Here is a 27,536-nt window from a genome sequence, read left to right on the forward strand (position 1 = left end):
AATCCGTATTTAACACAAGAGACAGAAAAATACGCAAAGGACCATGCTATTTTGCTATGTATTCTGTCTGTGTATATTTGGTAAGAATCTCAGATGCTGTAATTATTTTAGTTGTATCAGGTTGTAAGTGAGGTTGTAAGTGCTTTCAGGAGAAAGCCACTTAATGGGTTTCTTTGTTCATGTGACCAGTTTGCCACACAGTAACTGCCATTCCTGGGCTGCTGACCAACTGTTGAGAACTTCCCAAACATTACTTCATTAGATCCTCCCTGTAGCCCTATGAGGTCAATGTTATTATATCTCCATTTTATAAACAGAAAAGTGGATTTCAAAAGGTTTCATAACTTGTCAAAGGTCATACAACTTAAGTAGCAGTGCCAAAGGTCATGTGCAGGTCTGTCGGGATCCAGAGTTGTGCCGTTACCAGAAGGCCAAACTGCTTCCTTTCTAGGCATTATATTTTCTTGAGCAAATATAGCCATAACTGCTTGTCTTCATCTGTTTGGACTGCTTTAATAATTTATCATAGACTGGCTAGCTTAGAAACAACAGAATTTATTTCTCACAGTTCTAGGGACTGGGGAGTCTAAGATCAAGGCACCGCAGATTCAGTGTCTGGTGAGGGCCTGTTTCCTGGTTCATGAATGGTGTCTTCTCTGTCATCATGTGGTAGAAGGGGCTGGCCTGCTCTGGGGTCTCTTTCACGAGGGTACTAATCCTAATCACGAGGGCTTTGTCCTCATGACCGAATCACCTCCTAATACCACGACCTAATAACCATCACCTAGGATCTTAAAACATGAATTTCTGGGGGATACAAACATTCAAATATAGCACTGCTCCTTTCCTTGCAGTAGGTGGTAGTAGTAGAAATAAAAATAAAAATAAATAATAATAGCAAGATATATGACGCTTACTATGTATCAGGAATGACCCTAAGCACTTGATAAGTTATTAATAATTTATTCCTAAGGAAATCTCACAACGCACGGTTGATGACAAGTCCCACTTACAGATGAGTGAACTAAAACAGGAAAGAGGTTGAGTAACTTGCCCTAGGTCACCCAGCTAGAAAGTGATGGAGCTGGAAATCAAACAATTGAGCTCCAAAGCCCTGTGCAGTTATAGTTCACTACTATGTTAGAGTAACTTGTCATAGAAATAACTCACTCAGGAGAAACGCACGGTCTTGCTCAGACAGCATAAACAGTGAGTGAAGAGTTAACTCTCTAGGAGAAAAGAGTGCTAGGGAGTCAATGGATCTAATACCTAAAATCCTTGATTAGCATGGCCCAGTTGCCTAGCACACTCACTTTTAGGCAGGATCATAAAGCTCAGTGCAGCTACAGCCCCCTGCCTTTCCTTGGAGCCGCCTGTGGAAGTGCTGGAATACATGCCAGGCCTCTTGCAGGTGCAGGAGAAGAGAGTGGGCTCACAGCTATGTATCCCACACCAAACAGGCAGCTAGTTTTAATCTTTCCACTTCTCACTTCTTAGTCGTTGCTCTCCTTTTCAAAACAGGAGTATTAATTCTTTGGAATTCTTAGGAACCAGAGAGCTTTGAGTCTGCAATGTTTATGAATCTGCTGAGAGTACTGGGAAATGAGGCTTCTTTTTTGCACATGAAGTCATATTTTAACCCAAACCAAAAGAAAAAAGAAAGAAAACTTATTTGAGAGTCTGTGGGGATCAGAGCTGAGTATTGTGTTACAGAAATTTTCCATTTCAGACACAAACTACATACAGCAGTATGTGGGCCAAAAAAGGCCAAGAGAGACTCCAGGAGGGCTTGGAGAATTAATACCTCCTCCTTTAATCTTGAGGAGGGTGGCCAGGTTCTTGGAAGGGCTGGGTGGAAGATCTGGATCAGATCATACTTAGAGGCCTGGGATTAGATTAGAATGATGGTAATTCACAAGGCATCACAAGGCATAACTTCAGAGAGCTCCCTAGGAGGCCCTTGGGCAAGGTACTTAACCCCTCTGTGCCTCAGTTTCCAATATCTGAAAATGGGATAATCGCCTCAAAATGTATTAAGAGTGTAAGAACATTATACATATTGGCTATATAATAATTACATGGTAATGCTAGTTATATCATTAAATAATGTATAGTTAACATTTATTTATACGTGAGCTATCGCGTTAAAGCTTCCTAAACATTATCTTATTTAACTTCACAGCAGCCCTGTGAGATCCATTGTATCTTCTTCCAATACTGCAGTTTAGAAAAGTGACTGACTTAAATTTATCACCTTAGTTAGTAGACTTGGATCTCAAATCTAAGTCTAATCTGGCACCAAAACCCACTCAACGAACCAACAGCTAAGCCGCTGGTCTGGTTCTCGCTGAATGTGGCGGATGGGATTAGGGGGCATCCCTTGTTGGATAAAATGTGTTCCTCTGACCCCTCATCCTCTCTTTTATCAGTGTCCCTTTCAGGTTAACACAGAAGCACCTATTTTAAGGAAATGTCGGGCCGAGGGTAATTACTCTGTAATTTCTTCTCATGTATACATATTAAATAAATTTGTATGTTTTTCTCCTATTAAAAAAATGTTGGGCTGGTTTTCCAGGTAAATAAACTGGTCTTGGCCTCTCTGACTCAATTCTGAAACTGGTATTGCCTAAAGCAATAACTTATGCTGTGGTATCCATGACCAGCATCACCTGGGAACTTGTTAGAGATAAAAAATTCTCTTGCCCCACCCACATGTACTGAATCAGAAATTGTGGGTGTGCAGATCAGCGATCCTGTTTTAACAAGCCCTGGAGGTGATTCGAATGCTGCTAAAGTTTAAGAACCACTGGCCTCTGGGGGGTAAAGGAGAGAGTTAAATCAGGAATAGAGATCTAACTATGATTCTTAACAGCTGCCAGTGACTCATTCTCCCTAGTCATTCATATTCCCTTCTGAGTTTCTCTCCTTTTTAGGATGAAGGATTTGTTCACGTCCCATCTTGTGTGATAAATTTCATCAACAGTGTCAGCTCCTTTCTGAATCAATGCCCTGTATAAGGAGACTTTGAGCTTTATATACTCCCGTGTGTAGCCATACCCACTTCTGCTTTTAGAACCATTTGCTCATTTCCCAGTGTAGATGATTAGCTTCAAATTACCTGCATGCCAGAAGAAAAAACAATGGAATAATACTGTAGTTCTAGGTGGAATGGGAGAATCACGAAGCTGGGATTTGTATCCAAATGTGCTTAGTTCTAAAGGTTCCAAGCAGTGCTATGTATGAGCCCATGGCAGCCTCTCTCCCCAACTTCTCACCTACAATTTATCACAAAGGATGAAACAACTGAAACTGAAAATGGAGTAAATTATTGCTTCAGTTTTTAAATCTAAGCTCTGACTCAAATTTTGCTTCTCAGCCTCACCACTCCCATGTGGCTGTAGGGAAAACAAAAACTGTATGCACATAACAGAAGGAAGAAAACAGAAAACGTTTTCTGCCTTCTGGTTCATTCCCCAGAGGCCAGTGTGAGATGAGTCTCACCATCCAATGCAAATCTGCATTTTAATAACCATGTAAACATAACTTTCAATAAAATGTACTCCAACTTTGCTAGTTTGTTACAAAAGCCTTGTTTGTTGTCTGAAGTGCTGCTTTTCCTAATTGAAAAATAGTAAAAAAATTTATTCAACTTTGGCAGAAAATGGAAGCTGTGGTTATTGATGAGACCTGTATTTAGCATCTGTGGAGTACAACAATTTCTTTTATCTCAACAAAAATGACATTAAGTTCTGGTTTGAGGGGTCTTTGGATTCCATCTTACAGCTCCACGTAAAGTAAAATAGGAATTTTTAAAATGTAAACATGGTTTCTGCTGATGGATGATGTTTGTGAATTTCAAGAGAGTTTTGCTCACTGCTTTGTGTTGCTCTGTGGTCTTATTTTAATTCACTTCAGATATACTGAAAGAATGTCAGTCACACACATGGGTTAGTAACATGCACATGAAGGCAAGCTGTATTACGTGCATTAAACCTGAGCTGCTAGAAGTGGAGATTGCCTGGCAAGTCTCCCCTGAAATGCTTTTGCACAAGTGTTGTGGCTACAGCCTGAATCCAATACAGAAGCATGAAGACACAGAGATTTTATATGGCTTTCTCTATTCGAAAGATACACTTAGAGCTCTACCCTTAAAGCCCCTCGTCTTACAAGTCGTATATTGTTGCTATTACGAACCAACAATATTTCTAACAAACTCTTGATAATCACTCAGTTAAAGCCTATTGATTAAGAATAAAAAATTGGGAAAGAGAGAAACTGAAATACAAAATCTCACTTTATCTGTTATAAGCTGTGCTCCCTCAAATTACTTAATCTGAGATTTGTTTGCTCACTTATAAATTGGGGATAAAAATTTCCACCTCATAGGGTTGCATGGTGACTGATTTTGATAATGTCCAATTACCTGGCATTTAGTAGGTGTTATATTGTTTTGCTATCTTAGAACCATTTGGTACAAAGAGTAACTTTACATGCTAAACATATATTCTCCACTGTGCATGCATGCACACTCACACATGGGATATACATACACACACATATGTGTGCGTATATGTATTCATGTAAATATATATAAAATCTCAATGTTGTGGTCTAAATGTTGGTGTCTCCCCAAAATTCATAAGTTGAAATCTAATCACCAATATGATGGCATTAGGAGAATAAGCCTTTGGGTAAGGATGAAATTCTCACGAATAGGATTGGCACCTTACAAAAAGAGACCTCAGAGAGCTAATTTGCCATTCTACATGTGGGAACACAGTGAGAAGACTCCATCTATGAACCAGAAAGTGGATCCCCACTAGATGCCAAATCTGCTGGTGTCTTAATTATGGCCTTCCCAGCCTTCGGAATGGTGAGAACTGAATTTCTGTTGTTTATAAGCTACCTAGTTTATGGTATTCTGTTACAGCAGACTGAGTGGACTAAGACAATCATTGAAAAAAGATATGTCACTAGGATATCTATGTACATATCTAATCAGCTCTGAAGAGCAGTCGTTTTTCTTCTTTCTTCCTCAAAATACTGCTGTAAACCCTACTGACTGACTCCTGGTTTCCAGGATAATGCTTATAGGCTAAAGGTGGCCTGGACCCCACATTGATGGACTTATTAGCAAAATATAGCTTGCTGCCTCTGTCTGTGCAGCACCTAGTAGATTATAAAACCATCTTCATGGATTTACCATGGTTGTTGACCCTCCCCTCCCATGGCTTCAATCCTATGAAAAACATCAAGCCATGGATTCTTCAAGCTATACTAAGAGCAGAATAGACACACTCGAAATATTTTTGTTAGAAAATAATTGAATGAAAATTTGATGTTTCTAGTAAACTCTGATTCTGATATATAAACTATGTGTACTAAACATGTCAAGTAATAAAATATTAATGTCAAAACATTATTTCTATTTAAGTTTTATAAATCAACTTGTTATTAAGGTGCTTTGCAAATTCCATTAAAAAGTAAAGAGCCTATGAGAAAAGAGAATGATAGAATTTTAGAATTTAGTAGGCTATGAGTACAGGCATTTCTGTCCTAAAATGCACACACACACACACACACACACACGCACGCACACACATTTAGAAACTCCCACTGACTAGAAAAATGTGAAGAGAAGCATTAAGAACCAGAGCTCTGATGATGGGGGATGGTGAAAAAAATGCATGAAGTCATTTGCTCCACCCTGCCACGGTGAGATTATCCCCCATATGCTAATTTATGTTTCTGTGGTATGCTCAGGGCTTGAGTTGGTTTTGAGCAATTTTCTTCAGGGTGTTTGAAGCCAGTTTAAAATTATTTTGTGAGCTATTCATTCTATCACATGCCTTAGCAAAATCTACCACAATCTAATAAACACCTGAATAGGTTCTCTGAGATGCAGCTCAGTCTCCTTTTCTTGAATTTCAACTTTCTAGTTCACTGCAGCAAAATCTCTTTACCTCCTTAAGATTTAAATTTTTCCTGGGCATGGAGGGGTTTGACTCAGTCTTGCTACACAATCCACAATTGACCAAGATTAATGGGCTGTATTTCCAAGTAGAGGTTTTACAAAATGAGTAGAATATAGGTGGTAATAGTAATAAATAGGTCATCGAATGCTTGAAAGTTATGGCTGGTTTTGTTCTTTGCATCACTTTTATGGAGTCAGTACAAGATATTTCTTGAGTATTCACTGTGTGAAAGGCATTGGGCCATAGCTTGTTGGCCCTGGCTCCTGTGCAAATATTCTTCCTCTCTGCTGGACTCCCTGTTGGTTACTATCTGTCTATACACACATACACAGACACACACACACACACAGACAGACACACACACACCATTGTCTCATATCTGCTTTTTGCTTTTTTACATTTGGTATTTGTTTAATGTTTTATTGCTGAGATCACAGATTGGCTTAGAACAATTTTCCCCAAACTTCCAGATGAAAATGATACCTGCAGCAGTTAAAAAATACAGCCTGGGCCAGGCATGGTGGCTCATGCCTGCAATCCTAGCACTTTGGGAGGCTGAGGTGGGCGGATCACGAGGTCAAGAGATTGAGACCATCCTGGCCAACACGGTGAAACTCCATCTCTACTAAAAATACAAAAAAAATAGCCGAGTGTGGTGGCACACGCCTGTGGTCCCAGCTACTCGGGAGGCTGAGGCAGAAGAATTGCTTGAACCCAGGAGGCAGAGGTTGCAGTGAGCTGAGATTGTGCCACCGCATTCCAGCCTGGTGACAGAGCAAGACTCCATCTCAAAAAAAAAAAAAAAACAAAACCAGTTTGGGGCCTCTTTCTATGGCATATATAGTTCAACAGGGCAGAGAAAAGAACCAGAGAATTTTTTTTTTTTTTTTTTTTTTTTTGGAGACAGAGTCTCACACTCTGTCACCGAGGCTGGAGTGCAGTGGTGCAATCCCGGCCCACTGCAACCTACACCTCACAGGTTCAAGTGATTCTTGTACCTCAGCCTCCTGAATAGCTGGGATTACAGGCGTGCACCACCATGTCCAGCTGATTTCTGTATTTTTAGTAGAGATGAGGTTTTACCATGTTGCCCAGGCTGATCTCAAACTCCTGGCCTCAAGAGATCTGCCCACCTTGGCTCCCAAAGGGTTTTGATTACAGGCATAAGCCATCGCACCCGGCCCCTGGGAAATTTTATTTTTAGATTTCTCATATGAGTCTTTTCAACAGGTAAGTTTAGGAAATATTGAGTAGAAGACGATCTCTCAGATTACTTCCAACTTTCATACACACACTTCAGACCAATCTTTAAGGTCTTGATTGAGAAAGTAACAACTTTCTCTTTGAACCTCCAGCCCTGAAATATTCTCACTTCCTGAACTTCCATTGTAGCCGTGTGTATTGTTCAGCAGTTATTCATGAACTAACTTGTAGAATTTCTTCGGTGACTCAGGCTTTTATTGAAATCTTTAATTTTATTTAATGTTTTGAACTTTTAAATCATGCCTACTGAGACTCTGGTAGACTTCTCAAGAGAAAGGGCAATGTTGTATATTTCTTTATAAATTTCTTCATTTGTGTTCACACAATGCTTTGCATTTGAATGAATGAATGAGGTTTTATTCTTAATTTTCTTTTTAAATATGAATATCCTACTGCATTGATAAAGAATGTATCGTTTCATTCCATATACTAATAGGCATAAGATTTGGGAACCCTTGTTTTATCCTAGCTGGTGCAGCTGTTGGGTACTCATATAACCCCTTAATCCTTTGTAAAAACTTAATGGGACAGCTGCCTTGATAATACGCAGTTTCAATGACTACCTCTGTTGAGGAAAATAATATGCTATTGTAGTAAGTATCACAGATTAATGATATTTCTCTGCAAGGAAACGTCTAATGGACAGGAGTTCCCAAACTGGGACTCATGCTACATACCAGAAAAAAAATTACCTTCCACATCTCCCATGAGATGGAAGTGCGTTCTATGAATTTAGCAACTGTTGGCATCATTGTTATATTAATGGTTTAATTAGACTGTTTCAGTGTAGTACAACAGTTCCTTAAAGGACTTTTAACAAGGATACTATTGTTAAAGAAAAAAAGCTCTTTCATTTGTGCCATTAAAATTACAAGGGGGAAAATGAAAAAGTAATGCTGGCAGCTTATTTTTTAGTTCAGCTGTGATTTCTCCAGCCTAATCACCAAGAAGTTCCTGCAAGGCAATTCTTGTTTATATAGCAGTTTGATCTGGATTCTTGTAAAATTAAACATAGGTTGGCAAATTAAATTTACCACCACCACCCTCCAGGACACTGTAAATGTAAAGAAGACTAAAACAAACAGGAGAAACATTATTGTAACAGGGCAGTGAAAAGTCAGATCCAACAAAACATAGAAATCTTGCTTATGAATATAATTTAGTGCAAAGAGTATCAACCAACAGCTGTTATTTTTTGCTTATACTTACATCGTCTTTCATATGCTACTAAAATGGATGTCTTTGTTTCCTCACAGAATTTTTTTTTTTTGGGGTACCAATTTACCAGAGACATTTATTTAGCTCTTGAGTTAAGCAATTCAGTGATTTTTGCACTATCATAGTTTAAGAACTCTTTCAAGAATTCATGAAATAAGCATCTTACATTGTTGGTGGTTACTTACATTGGATCATTCAGTCTCTTTGAACTTATCCTCAAAATGGATTTTTGTTTTATTTTTTATTTTTATTCTTCTTATTTTTCAGCCTTCTCTTGTTCTGGAAGGATTTTTGTTTTTCAATGAAAAAGGCTCATAGGTAATGTGAAACTTATGTCCCAGTAGAATTTAACAGGAAAGACTTCTCCGCCTCATCTATGTTTATTCAGAAGTACACATAAGAAGACTTTAAAAATGTAAATGAGAAACTCATGTTTACAGTATGACTTGGAAATAAGCAGAAAATATACATTATACAAATATAATGAATGTAGCAAAAGTATCCTGACTTGGAAACTGCAGAATTTAACAAGAAAAAAGAGATGACGGCCTGACATGGTGGCTCACACCTGTAATCCTGGCACTTTGGGAGGTGGAGGCAGGTAGATCACCTGAGTTCAGGAGTTTGTGACCAGCCTGACCAACATGGTGAAGCCCTGTCTCTACTAAAAATGCAAAAATTAGCCAGGTTTGGTAGTGTGTGCCTGTAATCCCAGCTATTAGGGAGGCTGAAGCAGGAAAATCACTTGAACCCAGGAGATGAAGGTTGCAGTGAGCTGAGATCTTGCCACTGACCCCAGCCTGGGCAACAAGTGTCTCAAAGAAAAAAGTGGTGACAATAAAGAGGGACATGAGTTGGCTACTGTGGTAGGGCCTCACAGGGTCACCAAGTGAGATGGACTTTTGACAGTTTTGCCTGCCCTGCCCTTGTATTTCAGGAAATACCAATAAAGAAGCCCAGGCCTAAAGGGTTAGATGTTTCCTTCCCCAGTTCCCTGGAAGCTCAGGCCACTAGGTATGTCTGGAAAGGATTTTAGTCTTCACTGCGCAATGCAAATTTCCAGTGAATCCTTAGAGATTAAGGTTGGTGCCTCTGATGAAGGATAGAGTCAGGTGTGCTGGTGAAACCATAGCTAGAGTTTGTGGTGATAATGCCAATGGCAGCCTCTTAAACAGACTTCACATGCCATCTTGGGTCCGTTTTGCTTCCTGTGTTTTGTTTCCATACACCAGGCCTCCTTCACCAGCCTTCTTAGCCCTCTTATAAACTATTTGACCTCCTTTCAATAAATTTTGTTTTCTGCTTACAGCTGAAGTTAGTCTGTTAGTGGAACCAAGAACCCCTGAGTACTGTATCAAAAGAGCTTGGTTAATCCCAGCTCTGTAGGACCAGAAACTCCAGTGCATCCATGTGCCCACAGGGAATCAGGCTCGTTACCATATCTCACAGGAGAGTGAAGTTAGGATCATTAGTGTTATTTAGTTAAACTCTGTCTCACTCCAAATAAGATTTGAGATTACTTATAAAGAAAGACACAACCCAGCAGGATAAAAGAATAAGAGAGAAAATGGGAGGAAGTAAAAATGAAGGTATTAATGCAGGAGTCAGATTGCAAAACACTGCTGTATAATGAGAAGTGGAACTTGTAGGCAATCACAGCTCAGTGTATCCTCATGTTCCCTTCCCTGCGGGAGAGGCTTCTTGGGAAACAGTCAGAGGCTACTGGAGATTGGGAGTTGGGGAAAAAACAATGAATATGAGTCTAAGTCAAGGAAGCTGGGCCGACTTCATGGGTGAGCCTCTAAATCCCAGTCTTTGGACTCCTTTGTCCTGGTATTGCTGCAGTTAATGACTTTCTGCTTTTGGCTCTGTAGTGCCCTTTAAGTCCCTTCTTTTACACGAAAGTCCGTTCTTCTACAAATATTTTTGTAAACATATTTGGAAGAAATAATACCTTAAGGCATTAACTTTAGCAAGGTGTTTCCCAAATTTCAGTCATTCTTGTGCTGTCTTCACAATGTTGCCATAGTCAACTACTCCCTATTCCACTATGTATTTTTAATACCGAAATACATCTAATATTTCCTTCTAAATAATATACATAGCTATAGAAGCTTGCTATGCTACATATTTTTAATACTCATGTGAATAAATCTATAGTATTAAAATGATTGTATATTATCTTGCATTCTGCTGAAAGTTTATCAAGTGAACTAGAATTTTATCCTTGTTTAAAATATTTTGCACAGAAGTTTAAATTTTGGTCTTTACTACCAGATAAGTCTATATTCTTCTCTAAGTCTTGATTTATAGGTTGGCTGGGTATAGAATTCTAGGTGGAAATGTTCCCTAACTTTGAAGGCATTTCTCGAGTATCTTCTAGCGTCATATGATGATGATGAGACGTGAGAACAAGTTAATTTGCATTTTTTTGTAGATTACTTTTTTCTACTCTCTAAAATATATGTTCTTTTAGTCTTCAAAATTCTAAAACACCAGAAAGTTGCCTACATATTGGTTTTCCTTTTTTACAATTAAAAAAAAAGTTTTTTAGAGACAGGATCTCACTCCGTCACCCAGGCTAGAGTGTAGTGGCAAGATCATAGTTCACTGTAAACTTGAACTCTTGAAAGAACTCAAGTGATCTTCCCTCCTCAGCCTCCCAAGTAGCTAGGATGACATATGTAGACCACCACACCCAGCTAATTTTTAAAAATGTTTTGTAGAGGTGGGGTCTTGCTATGTTGCCCAGGTTGGTCTTAAACCCTTGGCCTCAAGCGATCCTCTGGACTTGGCCTCCCCAAGTACTGGGATTACAGGTGTGAGCCACTGTACCTAGCTGGCCTATTTCACTTTTTGATTCATTGTGCTGGAAATGAACCCTATTCATGTAAGATTTGTATCTTTCAAGCACTAAGATTCTACTTTTTGATAATTTCTTCCCTTCAGTTTTCTGTTCTATTTCTGAAACACCTGTCAGTTAGATATTGGACTTCCAGGATTAGGTCTCAGCATTTGGAACCTATATCAGAGTTGATCAGGAAAATAAAAGCATTTCTGTGTTCTCAGTAGGAAGTGTCTTAACATAAAGAATAAGCATTGGAAGGGCTGGAGGAGTAAAGGTTTCTTGAACTGTCACTGACTTGCTCAGTCCACAGCCCCAAAGTACCTGATTCCAGATGCTCAATGTTAAACTGCTTCGAACCTCACATCCAACTTTTGCTCGTGTATCTGTCTGAAACTGCCTTTAGAGAGTAACAGTCTCTTATTTTCTATCTGATACCTTCCCAGTCACTGATCCTGGCTGGAGGCTGTAATCTGAAACCATGTTGGGCAAGCACTCTGAAAAATGTAGTTCCTGCTTCTTCATGATGTAGAGATGCTCTTAGCAGGGGTTTGGAGGTGCCCAGGTGACAGAGACAATTCAGCACAGGGGTACACTGGCCATGTGCATACCCTGAGTACTAGCCATGTGACCTGGGGCAAATTTCTTTTTTCTTTTTCTTTTGCTCTTTTCTTTCTTTCTTTCTTTTTTTTTGAGACAAGGTCTTGCTCTGTTGCCCAGGCTGGAGGGCAGTGGTATGAACATAGCTCACTGCAGCCTCAAACTCCTGGGCTCAAACAACTCTCCAGCCTTATCCAGCCTTATCTTCTTGAGTAGCTGGGACTAGTGGTGTGTGTCATTATGCCCAGCTAATTTTTAAAAAACTTCTAGAGATGGTGTCATGCCAGTTTTCTCAAGTTGATCTCAAACTTCTGGCCTCAAGTAATCCTCCCACCTTGGGCCTTCCAAAGTGCTGGGATTACACGTGTGAGCCACCACAGCTGGCCTTTTAAATTTTTTAATGCTTCAACCTCTCCAACTATTAAGGGACAATAATATCATTAGCTATCTTATAGGGTTGCTGGTAAGACTGACTGAAATAACACATGCGTGAATATAATTCAGTGTCTGGAAAATATTCTAGTGCTTTTGGAGTAGGTTTGTGATCTTAATTTTAACCGTTATTATTTAATATCTGTTCTTTTTCACATTTCTACCTATATCATTTTGCTCTAAATTTCAAAAAGCTTAACCTAATCTTCCAGTCTATTAATTTTTATGACTAATACTTGTAATCACCAAAAGAACTTTCTTATTTAGATTTTAAAATAGTATCTTCAGTGCTTTACAGATGCAATTATTTTGGCTTCGCGTCTTGTTCTCCTGCAACATTTGTTTTCTGTCTTCCAGCAATTTATTGACAGCCCCCTCTTTCTTCTCTGTTGTAAACTTACTCTTTTGGTTTTAAATTTATTTTAATAAGGTCTTGGGAGGATCAAAAGCCATGGGACTAGTTTACCATCTTGCATAGAAACTGACAGTGCTATTTTTATCTTAATTTTCCTCATTTAGTAGGATTCAATCCACAGGCTGTCACTAAGAGTAGTTCACAGTTATTCTGTCCTTACTGGGTGTCAAGAGCTTTTCATTCATCCTCTCATCTAGTTCACTTCGATGTTAAGACATAGGTAGTTGTGTTATCCTCATTTATTTAAGATGAGATTAGTGAGGCTTACGGAGGTCAGATGACTTGCCTAAGTTCACACAGCTAGTAATAAGTAGAGCTAAAATTTAAACACAGATCTATTGGCCACTGAACTACTAATGGTAGCTCTGAGCTACTACAGCCACGTGGATCTCATCATTTTAAATGGCTGCATTGTAGTGGTGTATATTTGTGTTTATATCTAAGCCCTCTCTGATGAACACTTAAGCTGTTTTAAAATTTGCTGTTATAAACAAACTTTACATAAATATTTAAGTACTGTTGGAAACTTTTTATGCACCGTGCTATTATTATTTTCTAAAAATAAGTCCTGGAAGTGGATCTGATCAATCAAAAGTTATCTGTGTGAAAACATTTTAAAATACGTTTTGACAAACTGTCCTTAAAAAAGAAGTTGTAGCGATTGACACGTTGTTGCTTGTGGAAGCAACAATGGGTGGAAGGGTCTGCTCTACACATGCTCACTAACATCTAATATTACTCAATTGTTACCAATCTCATAAAAATGAAATGCTATCTTACTGTTTCAATTTGCCTTTATTTCATTGTTAGTGTGGCTGAACATCTCTTCATATCATTATAGATCATAAACCTTTCTTCTTGTGGGAGTTGCCAGTTCATTTTCTGCCAAACTTTTTACTGGGCTATTGCCTCTGTAAGGATTTATAAGTACTCTTTAGGAATGGTAAGCTTTTGTCTGTTATTTATGTTTCAAATGTAGTTTCTCAGTTCATTGTTTCTATTTTTACCTGTGTGTAAGCATTTGTAAAATAAGTTTTAAATATTTAGGTAGCCAAATCTGTCCTAATTACTTTATAGCTATTTTTTCTTTCAGTGGATGAAAAAGTGAAACCAACATAAAAATTGGTCCATTAAGAGTGTAATTCATGATCTGAGTTTCTAAAAGAATCAGAAAATTCAACAATCTGTTAGCCCTACCTCAGGAAACAGGCAAATTGTTTAAAATGATGAAAGTTTTCGCTTATATGCTAAATGTTTACCTAAAGTAACTTAAGAAGGATTTATAGCCAGGCTAGGTCGAGAGCTACTAAGCTTACCCTTCTGACTTATATTCTGCTTATAATGTATAGTAACAAAGTCAGAGTTGGATCTGGATGCTAATGTAGGTTGTTGGGATGGGGGCTGGGTCAGCTATGTTTATTCTTTAACCTTGAGCTTCCTACCTGGTGCCAGTTGCTGACATCAGAAGACCTCACTGCTACTTCTCCAGATATTTATTTTGTTCACTATTCCTATTTAAAGTTGCTCCCAGGATAAATGAAGTTCAATTCATAACTGAGTAGAAATCAGATTTATAATGAGCTTGTCCACCAGGCAAAAATCTCTAGGGTTTGGGAGAGCATGTGAACCTTGGGCTGCACAGAATGTTTCTCAATTAAGTCTCCAGTCCAAAGGATATGAATTAGCCAGAGACTGTGACTCAGAGCAAAGTTCAAAAGTGTGAATTCTTCTTTCTCCTACCTTTTAGTTAGAAGAATCTCTCCAGACTCTCCTTTTATCCTCTTTCTCCAGGGATCAAAACTTCCATAGCCATGGCCACCACAACTGTTTCTACTCTTGTAAGTTCACCTCCTTAGGATATTCAGACAAATTCCTACAAGGAAGTAACCTTTTCTTCATAACCTGGATTTTTAGAAAGGAAGAATGTGAATCCAAATTTTTTTTTTTCTTTAAAATCCACTTGGACCCCAACTCCTCTGATATTTGGGAGCATCCATCTGAAACTTTTCTGCTTTGTGTTCAGTTATTACTGCATATGATCCTGTGTTGGCCCCTTTATTGGTTCATTTTCTCTACGAGATGTTGGTCTTGCTTTGGGCAGAACTGTGAACTACTCTTCTCTGAATCTATATCCCTTAGCAAGGTGTCAAATGTGCTAGGCACTCTGTAAATATTTTCTTATTGGATATAATTAGAAAAATGGGAAATATTTGATTCTAACGTGCTATTATGACTTTGGCCTGGGGGAAGTGTGAATAAATAGCTTTTGATATAAATGCATGTGAAGAATAGTAGTATCTCAGTTAGCGTTTTATCAGATACTGGTTAAAAGAGAAACATGGTGACCCTCAACCAGTCCCTTTAGGGGACCAGCCAAATATTAAGCCAAACCAGACATGAGTAGAGTATGTGTCTGCAGAATAGGAAAATAAATACATTTGGGGAGTAGTCTAAGCATACAATCTAACCAAAGGATGTGCAGGCTGCTCTATCCGGTGATGAGTTTACTCATAACATCATCTAAAATAAGATGCATTGGTAGTGGAATATAAAATTCAGCATGCTAAGAGTTACTTGAAGACATCTGAAGTTCAGTATAATTAACCAACCCTGAGATTTGTTTAGACATCACAAAATAATTTTTTACATGCCAAAGGATCTTGTAGTGTGTTTTTTCTAAAAATGATTAAAATGTGTTGTAGCATTTTTAAAGAAAATAACACGCTATCCATAGACATATTTTGTACTAATTAATTCCAGAAATTAAACAACTATTTAGGTTTTGTGTAACCAACACCCAGAAATAGTCCAGACAAAGAATTTTTCTTGTCGCAAAATTGATTTAATGCCCTTCTCATATTAAAATTCTTTCCATGTAACACACACACACACACACACACACACACACACACACACACACACGACTTGTAAATTATTTTAGTTTCATCTCAATCACAGCCAGACATTTTGTGCCCACAAATGCCTGAAGATTTATGGCATGAAAATTTCCTCTGTTCAAAATGCTCCCTCCCTCCCTTTCGGCCTAGTGAGCAGTGAAACATGGGATTATCAGAAAACAGTCCTGCATCTTCTGGAAAGCCTCTACTGGATAAGCTCCCTCTTCTCTTTTTCACTGTAGGGCAGGTGCTCGAGCACAGATAGGAGACCCATGGACTCTGGCTTCCTTGACTATCAGTGGGCTGAGGGAGGGCTATGGGTAGGTGCATGAGATGACTTTTTGAAAGTAGGAAAACAGAGTTCTATTTTACCTCATGCTCTGAAACGTTTTCTCCTGCTAGAAAGCTGGCAGTGCTGGAGAATCCAGTCCGATAATAGGAATTCATTTCGATTCAAGAAGCAATGGAGCTCACTGACTGGAGAACTGGTAAAGGTGCCAGCTGATATTTGGTCGTCGGCATTAGGACTGTGTGAGATGGTCTCCATGTTCCAGCACCTTGTCTAAATTCTTTTTTTTTTTTTTTTCATCGTTGTTGTTATTTCTTTGCTTTTGTTTTTAGGTTTTTCCCCCCCTCTCCTGTTCCCACTGTTTTTTTTTTCTTTTTAACTTGATGGGCACAAATTGAGGCCTGTATTTGAGTTAAGTTAGACATTGATGATGGTTGTTGAATCATGGGCTGTTCCAATTCTCTGACTTCTTTAAGAGATACTATACTAATCATAAGCCTGTCCTCTTCCTATCCTACCTGAATTGAATGTATATGGGGGGCAAGCCAAGGGCGACTTTTGGTGATTGTTAGTTTTGCGGCTTCTAAAATAGTAAGCGTAGTTAATACGGTTGTAACAGTCAACTAAGCATTATATATTGTGTTACTTTTTATCTATCCCTCTTCCCAAGAGACTACCTAAGAAGAAGTTAGTTAGATACTAGGAATAGAGTAGAAACAGAGAAGTGGGTATACTCAGTAAGATTTTTGTTGAGTACAACAAAAAGTCACCTGAAGACTCTGCCAAGAAACCAGTCTGTTCTTACTGAATTTATGGCATCGTCTGCCCTCTTCATATACCTCTGGAAAATTACCAGATATCCCTTGGGGATGATAATTAATGTGATCTCTCTCTCTCTCTCTCTCTCTCTCTCTCTCTCTCTCTCTCTCTTTCTCTCTTTCTCTCTCTCTCATATTTAACAAGGACAATAATTTGCAACAAAGTGATACAGCCTCTAAATGCTACTGAGACATAAAACCATTGATACCCAATTTCTTTCAGCGTTTTTCTGATTGGACCAGAGGTTCTTTGCCATCACTTGTGATTGTGGTTCTTCAGGGTCTTAGTGCTCCCTAGGCCTGGGTTAGCGTGAGGCATGACAATACCACACTTTACTTACAGAAATGTCTAGCTATTCCTTGCTGTTTGGTGCAATTAGTAGGTTCCTTTGAGTTCTACTGCCGGGCTGCCTTCTCTCATACAGTGTCATAGTAAGCAAGCATATTCTTTCCTTTTTATGTGGAGAAGAAGAGCAAAGAGAAGTAAAATAACCTCAATAAAAAAATTTTTTTAAATGCTTGAAATGGAATGTCACACTTCTGCTAGTCATCTTGAGGACCATTCATTTCTGCAGATTTTAATAGGGAAACCAGACTTCCTCTTTAAAAAAACTGCCTTTTCAGTTCAAGGCCTCAAGGATGCAGTCTCCCTTCCTTGATATACCCTCTCTTCATTACAAATAGCCTTTCATGAAGCTCACAAGAAGGGACATGAGCACAGGCACACAGTTAGCAACATCCTGGGTGAGTAACCCTGGGCAGGGCGCCTGGGGTGGCACAGGGAGAGACAGGCAGACAGGGGTGACCTCAGGATCCACAGCAGAGTTAAAGCTCTTCTGCAGCCTGTGACCATTGTGTTTTCTTAACTTCAGAAGAGGTGTGGATCCGTCCCTCACTCTCTGCCTTGTGTTTATAATGTCATCTGCTCCTCCTCCTCCAAACACACACAGTTCCATCTGACTCACTGCCATGTTTCTGTAACCTTGGGCAAGTCTGTCACCTTTGAGGCCTTCTGTGCATTTATAAAGAGAGAATGATAGTCATGACTGCCTGCTTGCTGGAGCTTGCATTAGCAGCACACAGGCATGGCAAAGCTGAGCGCTGGACGAGAGAACTCAGATGTGGTTCCCTGTACTCTACTAGCCAAGTGGGCTTCTTCTCCAGTAAAGATCAATGCCCAGACTCACCAGTTTATAAAATCTTCACAGTGGCATAGCTGGGATCTCTTGAGCAGTCTTTTCATTCCCCCTATTTACCAAAGATATAGGAATGATCTCCCTAGGGAAATAAAAATTATTCCTGTGTTTTCCTTGAAGAACTTTTGAAGTAAACTTTTCTATAGAAGTTTTTCATAGAACACAGAATATCAAAACTAGAGAAGACATTAGAGATGTTATACTCTCAACCCCCTGCCTCCATTCTGAACATGAGAAAACTGAGGCCAAGAGAGCTGAAGTGACTTGCCCAGAGTTGCCTTGTCAGTGTGTGTAGTAGCAGAATCAAACACAACCACGGTCTCCTACGTGTGGTTCCATTCTGCTGGAGGTTGGCAGAAGAGCAACTAGACCCTCCATGTCCTATTCCCTCTACGACAATGTTTAACACTTGGGATTCTTTCCCTAGTTTTCCCTAGCAATTCCAGTTTTCTTTGTATAAATCAGTTTCTTGATTAAATTCCTAGTTAATTACCAAGTTAATATGACCAACAAATATTTACTGAGAACCCATTATTTTTTTGGTACTGAATAATGATTAGAAGTACAGCTATATACGCACAGGCAGACACACACATGCACAGACACAAATATAGAGGACTCTAAAGAAGCTGTGGTTTGGCCTACTGGATAAATTTAAGACCTCATCTCTGATGAGTGGCAAGATTTTTTAATCCTATATAAAAAACTCCTATGCCAGGAGTGTGTCTAACACAGTCCTGGTAGAGTAGATGACTGTTGCTGAACTGAGTGGATAACCCATCAATAAATGTTTGTGGTTATTCATCATTAGGACACAGATGAGTAAAGATGTGAAACTGAGCCACCACCAAGATGTCTAAAAATTGGCATAAAGCCACAGAGAAAGACAACAGTGATGTCAGGCCTAGGATGTCTCTGTTGGACTGTTTTATGTTTAATTTGTTGGACTACAATTTATCAACACAACCGCATTCTATACTAATACTCTTCTTATTGAAAATGGAGAATTTTCATTTTGCAAAGAAAAGCAAAATGAGATGAATTTGGGTAGAGGACAGTGATGGTCTGGGAAGTCTAACCATTAGCTCTTCCTATGATTAGGATTCCTTTCTAGGAAGCAGAGCTAAATTTTGTGGGGTACATATGTTTGAAATTGAAGGTACATATCCTTGGAATTTGTAGGGGTACTGGCTTTCTTTGGGTCATAGAAGCATGCCGTCTCCCAATTCACTCCAACATCTTCTGGCTGACCTCTCCTGGGTCTTCTTTTCTCTTGCCTGCTTACATACTAACCACACATTTTCAGCTGTTTACCTTGTGAAATCTAATGAGATCACCACAATGTAGGCCCCATGGATGAAAGCCATCATTCCACAGAAATACACATGAGCTCCAGCCAAATGCACTATATATGGCTTATCTTGAGAAATGAATCCTTGAAAACATCAGCCCAGTGATGACAAAAAAGAATTCTGTCTAGTTAAGAGTTCTCTGCAGGAAATATTTTTGATATTATTTTGGCTTTTGAAAAACAACAAACAAGACTTCGTGGGGGTTACTTCAGTGCACAGTGAAATCGCACATCCAAACTGTTTGAATCCTGTCCTCCAAATACAGAGGTCTTATGTGAAAACAATCTCATTTTCATTTCACTTTCTGGGAACCCCTCCAAGGCATGGTGAACTGCCAGCATTTTGTGATCTTCAGTTCCTTTACTGCTGTCATGGGAAATTTGACCTTGGAACTGCAGAGAGGAGGGGAATAAGTTTTGGGTGGGTCAGGGGCAGAAGTTTCATTCACTCTGCTTGCTCATTGCCTAAATCTATGGGTTCTCCTGCACCGAGATCCTTAAAACCTCAGAGGTCACAGAAATGTGTGATGAGGATACACATTAACACCAAAGCAAAGGTGTGGAGAGCGAGGCCATTGCATGGGATGGGACTCAGGCAGCCAGCCAGGGGCAATTCCCAGTGAAGCATTAGGGATAATAAAACACTTGATCCCCTCCAGATGCATAGCTGATGCAGGGCTCCCTGACCTTTCAGAACATCTTAAGACTGAAATGGAATTCCTAGGGCATAACGTTTCTTTCTGTAACTCTAGCTGGTTTCTGTAGGGTTGAAACTACAATAATGGATTCTCGATTTGTAGAAGGACTTCCTTAGGTTCCATACCATTTGGCAACTGTTTGACTCATGAGACATCATCTGACTACAGGTTTAGAGAGGGCGTGTGCATCTCAAGACACCGTGGGTTCTCTAGCCCCTACTCATGTATACTGTTCTCTAGGCACACAACAGATTAGAGGACAGTGGTGGCTTATCCTTCTCCTAGCATGAACCCCTTTGATATCTCATTTTGCTCATGGGCACATGGGCGTCAAAGATTTTTTTGCCGTTAAGGCAGATTTTATTAAGTAACAATTAGTGTCTTAATTTTCATTACTCTATGAAAATCTAATTCGGATAACAGCATTACCACACTGACCTGATAGAATTCTAGCCCAAAGCAAAGCAATCAATATTTGAGTGGGTCTCTGTAGCCTGAGAACAGGCTGTGTAGTCATTTGGAATTTTTAATTTCTGAAAATTTAAATAAAAAGCTTTTAGGCCCCATTCCTACCACTTGTAAGACTTAGGAATCCAGAGAACTGCATGAGTATTTGATAGAAAAAAGAAAAAAGAATTTGGAGTCCCAAGACCTCAGGAACTTAAGTTGAATGAGATTGAGAAGGTTATTCACCTGTATTGAGTCTCAGGTTTCTTATCTGAAAGGATATCATCTGAACAGAGTACTCATCTTACAGGGCTGTGGTGAAGATTAAATAAAACTATTGACATACTGGACAGTTTTGAAAAATTTAGCTGATTTTGAAGACTGAAATTTTACAGCAGAAGTGAACTTGAAAAAAAATCTTGGTATAATAAATGACAAATTTGTCTTGTACATCACATTAATCAATCAAACAAACAAAACAATGTTTATAAACTAGGAGATAAGAACAGTTTTCCCTCTCAGCTTAAGGAATCAAAGCACTGACTCTTGGGCAATTGCTGTTGTGTGTGTGCATGCGTGTACATGGGTTTTGTGGTTCGTTTTCTAGAGGAGAGGAAAACCACTGTCATATTGAGGTTTATGCTTAAACTTAAGAACATCAACAACATCTGGTGTGAGTGGGAAGGGGGAATAAATATATACTCTGAGGATCTGATCAAATAATTTAGAAAGAACTTTTCACCCTTTTACACTTAGAACGTGAACAGTGTAGACACTGTTGGGTGCGTTTCCCAGAACAGAACGCTGAAGAACTTCGGATTTGGAGTTAGATCCCAACTCAAATTTCACCTCATCTTACTAGCTCTGTGACTTGGGCAAGTTGCATAGGTTTTTTATGAAAATTAAATGAAAAAAAGTGCAGATAAAAAGGCAGCAGCTCATGTTTTGGTCATAATAAGTATTTGATACGGGTGAAATGTCGTGATGAGTCTTTGTGTTTTAGCTTCAACTTTCTTTCTCTTAGTGTTTTAGTTAATGAAAATGATGGCATGTGAGTACAGTTCATGCAGGGTCAGTTGATTAGTAAAGGGTGCTAGTGGACATGGTGATGCCTATTTGTAATGCCTTTGCTATCACACACTCGAGATACGTGTGAGGCAAGTCAGTATAAACCCTTTGTTCAAAGACGTTTAGTTGTCTGTGTTTCGCGATGGCATTTCTCTATCTTGATCTCGTAAATGCTCAGGAATTGTGGCTTCTTTGGAATTTATGACAGACAGCTAATGGAATCTTTAGGACATACATGAACAGAAGTGAAACTAGGGGTGGGGGTGGATGAAGGCTTCGTACATTACTCATTCACTGCTCAAATGACACCAGCAAGCCATTTAGACTCCTACCTGACATGGGTCTCTTTGGGTTGCTGATGGTGAGATCCTTGATAGGTGGAACTGTTGATGGTTTCTCTGGCTTTAAGCCTCTTCGTGCCCAAGTCTCTTAGATTTAAATGAGTGGATATTAGCTGAGATGAGATAGTAAGTAAATCCTTGAGTTCCTCGAGAAAGATTGGGACAGGGTCATTTCTTCTCTGGAAATAGTTCAGAGGTTGTGCTTTAGTTGGGGCTCATGGATTTGAGTCTACCGTATAAAAAGGGGCAAAGTCCTAGCCCGAGGATTAGCTGGGTTATTTAGAAAATATACAGGACAGAGAAGACTCCAGTTACTGCCACGACTAAAAATACTTCCTTTTGCTCCTGTCTGTTTCATCCTTTTCAGAAGTCTAATATTGGCCTTTTGGTTATAGTGGCTCAGGCATGGCACATCAAGAGCCAGAGGAGAACCTCTGACTGTATTAGTCAGCCTTGCTTACCTCAGTGACCCCCCTCCCCAATTTATGCTTATCCATATGGTCAACTCCATGACCTGGGAAAAGCACTGGGTTGGGAACAAGGCAGAACTGAGTAGGATCCTGGCTCAGACTACTTGAACAATTTTGGGCAAATTAATTGACTTCTATATTCTAACTAGCTAACATTTAAAAAAAATGACAATGCCTATTCTAATCTAGTCAGTCTGAAGAATCGTCTCCCTCTACTTACTATACAGTATTCGGGACATGAAAAGAAAAAGCTGGATATACCCTTAGGGGCTTCTAGCATGTTTTAGGCCCTGAGCCAGAAGCTACAAAAAAAAAAGGACAGGTCAGACCTGTGTGTCTGCCCCTAAGGCAGCCTTCAGTAATGTGGGGAAATATGGCCAATGCATTTAAAAATTAAAAAAACTTTTTGCAGGGACAGTCTCACTTTGTTGCTCAGGCTGGTCTTGAACTCCTGGCTTGAAGCAATCCTCTGCCTTGGCCTTCCAAAGTGTTGGGATTATAGGCATGAGTCACCATGCCTGACCTAGCCAATGCATTTGATCACCCCAAGATCGTTTTTCCTCTTCAAAACCACCTCCATCACTTGCATTATCTACAGACACGCTCTGGACAACAGCCCGATTCACACTTAACATTTTGCAGGGCTTAGTGTCTTCATAGAAATGCATCAGTTTTCCATGATTCTCCACAACATTCTTGGGAGGTAGCCACAGACTTACCCAAAATCACACACAGGTCTGTGTCTACAATGGCCTCAACTCTTGGATCTAGGTGACTGCCTCAGACACTAAATATTCAGCCACAAACCTTACCTGAGGGGAGTCACTCCAGTTCCACAAATGATTGACAAAAGCAATGTCAAACTTCACCTTGTCCTACATGACTCAACTCCTTCCCTAAAGGGAGTTCAGAAAGATAGGGCTTCTGTATCACGAGGCTTCTAACTAATGACCACAGGAGCCAGGAACCACTGCACAGGCCTGGAAGTTGTATGCGGTGACAATGTGACAACATTTCTGCAATTAGAGGATTTATGTTCAGGCCTAAAGAAGAGCGAATCACATTCAATAAAAATAACATATTTCTAGAATGCAGACTTGAAGGGGAACATTTTCATGTTTTCTTTGGTGATTATAATATTATTCTTCCTCAAGAATCACTTAGTAACTTGTTTCACAGTTACCATCTCCTTCTTCCCCATATAGACCTCCAGTGATGAGGGAATTTCCCTGCAAAGCCACAAGCTCTGTTCCTAAAGTGGCATCGGTATCAGGCTTGCGTTTTAGTTTTGCTCATGTTTTGGGGGAACCTTAGGATATTTACTATTCTGGGAAGGAAAAAAATTACTCTGGTCAAACAGGAACCTGGAATATAGCTTCAGAGCAGCCTTTCTTCTCTGCTGCCCATGTCTTTTCTACAGAGGGACTCAGGCCAGCAAAGGCTTTGGTGGTCCTCCATTCAGGCTAAGAAACAGCCTAGCCTCAGTAAATGATTGACCTAGCTGCCGATGTGATAAGCTTAGGTAAATAGGCTTGATTCTGCTCCAGTAATTTCAGTCCTTTTAACTCTCTAGGTTCCAAAGCAGAAAAATATAGTTGACTTCCTGGGAGATCCCATCAAATGAGGTTGACAGCTCTGTGAATGAACAGTGTATTTCTCAGACTATATTATTCTGTACCATATACTAGTATATACATACGCTGTCCTCTCTGCTATGTCTTGAAAAAGGAAAAAAATTATGCAAGCAAAATTCTGGAACAGAACCATGCTTATGGAGCTACGAATGAAATAATTTGAATAAATCACACATATAGTTTGTTATAATGAAAGATTTTTTAAAAACCTTCCAAGTTTCCGAAATGTGTACAGGAGCAACAACAATTTTCGGAAGAGATAGAAGACAGAAGGAAAATACAGCCTGCTTTCCAGAAGAGGCTGATGGGCAGATGACCGAGTTCCGACACACACACCCAGGTCTACCGCATTTCCTTCAGCAGACCATCCTCAGAGGCACTCTGGTGACAAGGCTGTGTGCAGTGCTCGCTTGTGATCATGAGAGAAGGGCCATGACCCCAGAGATCACCTACCTTGTCTGCCGCTTTTCAACCCCGACTCTTCCCTCAGCTTCTTTACTGACTCAGCAGGGATGTCCCACGACTGTTCCAGCCCTTGCTGAAGCGGGTGGGATGTTGAGAAGATGCACGAAGACAGGCTTCTCCTTTTCCCCGAGCCTGAAGGTGAGGTGTTCCTTTCTCCTTCCTTTCCTGCGCTCCCTGGCCTCTGCAGACAGTGGTCACAGGCAGCAACTTGCTTGCAGCCAGGTATGTTGACAGATGTGAAGGAGGGAGTCCGCCCTGGCCCCGGCCGTCTGGTCTGGCCAATCATTACACACCAGGACAGGCTCCAAGTCCTGCTTAAATCCAACCAGAGCTGCGTGGCAAAAATCAGATGGCCACAAATAAAATCAAATAAAATCCCTTGTCACTGCATCTGGGAAGTGGACAAGAGGCTCTGAGAATAGTTTACAGAGAAAACAAAATTTTTATTCCTTTAGATTATAGCAATCTCAGAGGGAAATCTGGAGGTCACTTTATCAAATCTCCCATTTAATAATGAACTTTCTTCTACTAGATTCTTGTATGGTGAGAATCATCTGGCAGGTTTTTGAATAAATATGGCTACCCTTCATTGAAAGAGTGTTATGTGTTATGCATTTCATGACTATTACCACAAATCCTCATGGTAATGTTGAGATTTTCTTCCTATTTTATGGATGAGGGAACAAAGGCTTGTAATATTGGGGTTCAGGGGGCCCTCAGCTCCCCTGAGAGGATGTTTCTCCAGGTTCTTGGTCTCCTGCCCTCTCAAAAATGAGAGAGGGGACCACGGCGCAGTGCACAGTAAATACCGGACTCAAAAGTGTTTGTAGAAAGTGATTTATTGAGAGAGAGAAAGAAAGGAGAAGGAGAGAGAAAGAAGCAGCCAACTCTCACACTGAGTGAGAGAATCCAGAAAGATGGAATCCAGGAGAGGAAAGCAGCTTCCACCCTGAGTGGAAGGGAAGAGAGAGAGATGGAGTTTAGGAGGGGAAGACAGGCTTCCACGAGAGAGTGTGGAAGGGGACTCCAGAGGGGAAATCCAGGAGAGAGAAAGATGGCTGCCATGAAGGGAGTGTTCATGGAAGGGGACCCAAACATGGAGTCTGAAGGGGTGTGGAAGAAGGAACCCCCACCTTCTCTAAGATCCCAGGCCAATGAAAGGAGTTCCTTAGGACTTCCGCTGGTGTGATTGACTCTTAGTTTCTTCCCACGCCTGCGAAATTTAAACATAAATCGTTAAATCTCCCAGATGGAGAGAGATGGGAGGGAGGCATGGTGCTAGGAAGTTCTTAAAACTACACTCCTTTGTGGTCCCAGAAGAGAACACATTCCCTCAGGCTCAAAGGGATAATGGACATGCAACTAGTAGGTGCTGAAGCCAAGATCTGAATCCAGATCTGCTCTAAGACCTGCACGAGCATGAGTAAACCTTTCCATGGTATGTTCTGTGGTAGACTGAATTATAGACCCCACAAAATGTCCACATCCTTATCTCCAGAACCTATGAATATGTTATGTTACATGGTAACATAACGTAGTTTGCAGACATGGTCAAGTTAAGGATCTTCAGAGGGGAGATTATTCCAGCTTATCCAGGTGGGCCCAATGTAATTACAGGGGTCCTTATGAAAGATCAGAATCAGAGAAAGAGGTGTGATGACAGAAGCAGAGTCAGTGATTGCTATGCTGCTTGCTTTAAAGGTGGAGGAAGGGGCCACCAGCCAAGGAATGCAGGCTGCTTCTAGAAGCTGAAAAGGCAAGGAAGTAGATTCTCCTCTAGGGCCTCCAAGAAGGAGCATGGCCCCACTGACCATTTTAGTCTTCTTACTCTAGACCTGCAAGGTAATGCATTTGTACTGTTGTAAGCTACCAAGTTTGTGGTAATTTTTTATAGGAACTGTAGGGAATAAGTACACTTTCCCTCGGAAATACTCTTTATGATGGTGAGCTCACTATCTCACTTAGCTTCCTATTCTGCAAAGGAATACTCTTTATCAAGCTAAGCTCGACCTTCTTGAAATGGTCATTCATTGGTACTCAGGGAGGCAGCTGGAAATGGTGGCAAACAGCCCTGGGAAGGGAATCAGAATCTGGATTCTAGTCCCAGGTCTGCCTTAGCCAGTCACTTCTCTCTGGCTTTCAGTTTTCTCTTCTATAAAGTTAATGCCTCGCACAAATGTTCTAGAGCTAAAGCCATAAGATTCTAAGCTCAACTCATGTAACAATTTAAAACTGCTTGAAGATATCCCTGTTACCTTGCTCCCAATGTTTCCTGTTCCAACTACCCTAGTTTTCCATCTGACATGACTTCTCGATCCTACCCTCTCCAAGTTACTCTTCTCTAAGAAGGCTCCAATTTACCCATTTGCCTCTGAAATGTGGCGCCCAAGTCTGCACAGTGCCCCTGCCATTTCTGGTCTGCCAGTGTGCCTGGTTCTGCTGGCTCCCCTGACCACGCTCTCTTGCTATGTCCCATCTGACTATACCTTAGGATCCTTTGAACTTGGCTTAGTCTGTTCTTTTCATGTTGTTGGATTTGACTTTACCTCTTGAAACAGAGCACCTATAGTGAACAATTCTACAAGAATCTTAATTTAGATTTTTTTTTTTAATAGGAAGGACCAAGACTTTCTAGTGCTAGCCTAAATCAGCCTTGCTTGCTTAAGAACATTTAAATGATAATGCATTCTCCTAGGTGCTTGAAAGGCAGTGGTTTATAACATTTTAAGATCATAAATTCTTTGAGAATTTGATGCAAGTTATGGGTCCTTTACCAGAAAAAGAGTGCACACACATCTAAGATTGTATGTCTCATTTTCAGGAGTTCTAGCCCCGCTGAAGTAGTCCACTGGTCCCCCTGATGTGTAGTGTGTGAGTTCTAGACTCACAAGCTGTCGGTAGGGAACGCTTTTGCAAAAGGCAGCCAAATGTTTTCTTCCAGATCTCCTTATACTTCATGGAGGTCCTAGAAACACATCCTGGAACTGGATTGTGCAAATGCCCAGTGAGGATCAAGTTAGGAAAGTCTGCAGGCTAAAAAGCACTCAATTCTCAGGTTAAACAAAAAAACAGCATTCAGTAGCTGCCTTTAACAAGAACTCTGCTTCTTACATC

General features: G+C 40.1%; 1 protein-coding gene across 6 annotated transcripts in view; it reads right to left on the bottom strand.

Moving 5' to 3' along the window:
- Window positions 1–24,633, bottom strand: part of PHLDB2 (pleckstrin homology like domain family B member 2) — a 237,724-nt gene extending 213,091 nt beyond the window's left edge. For 3 of the 6 annotated variants that reach the window (XM_003935480.4, XM_074404400.1, XM_074404398.1), the window contains exon 1: window positions 24,411–24,631. The gene's annotated coding sequence lies outside the window, so the exon portion shown is untranslated. Of the gene's footprint in view, window positions 1–24,410 lie in introns of all 6 variants that reach the window. The other 3 variants (XM_074404396.1, XM_074404392.1, XM_010346008.3) reach the window with 2 other exon arrangements.
- Window positions 24,634–27,536: the final 2,903 nt, after the last annotated feature.

This window comes from Saimiri boliviensis, chromosome 8 (assembly GCF_048565385.1).
Source record: "Saimiri boliviensis isolate mSaiBol1 chromosome 8, mSaiBol1.pri, whole genome shotgun sequence".
NCBI lineage: Eukaryota > Metazoa > Chordata > Mammalia > Primates > Cebidae > Saimiri > Saimiri boliviensis.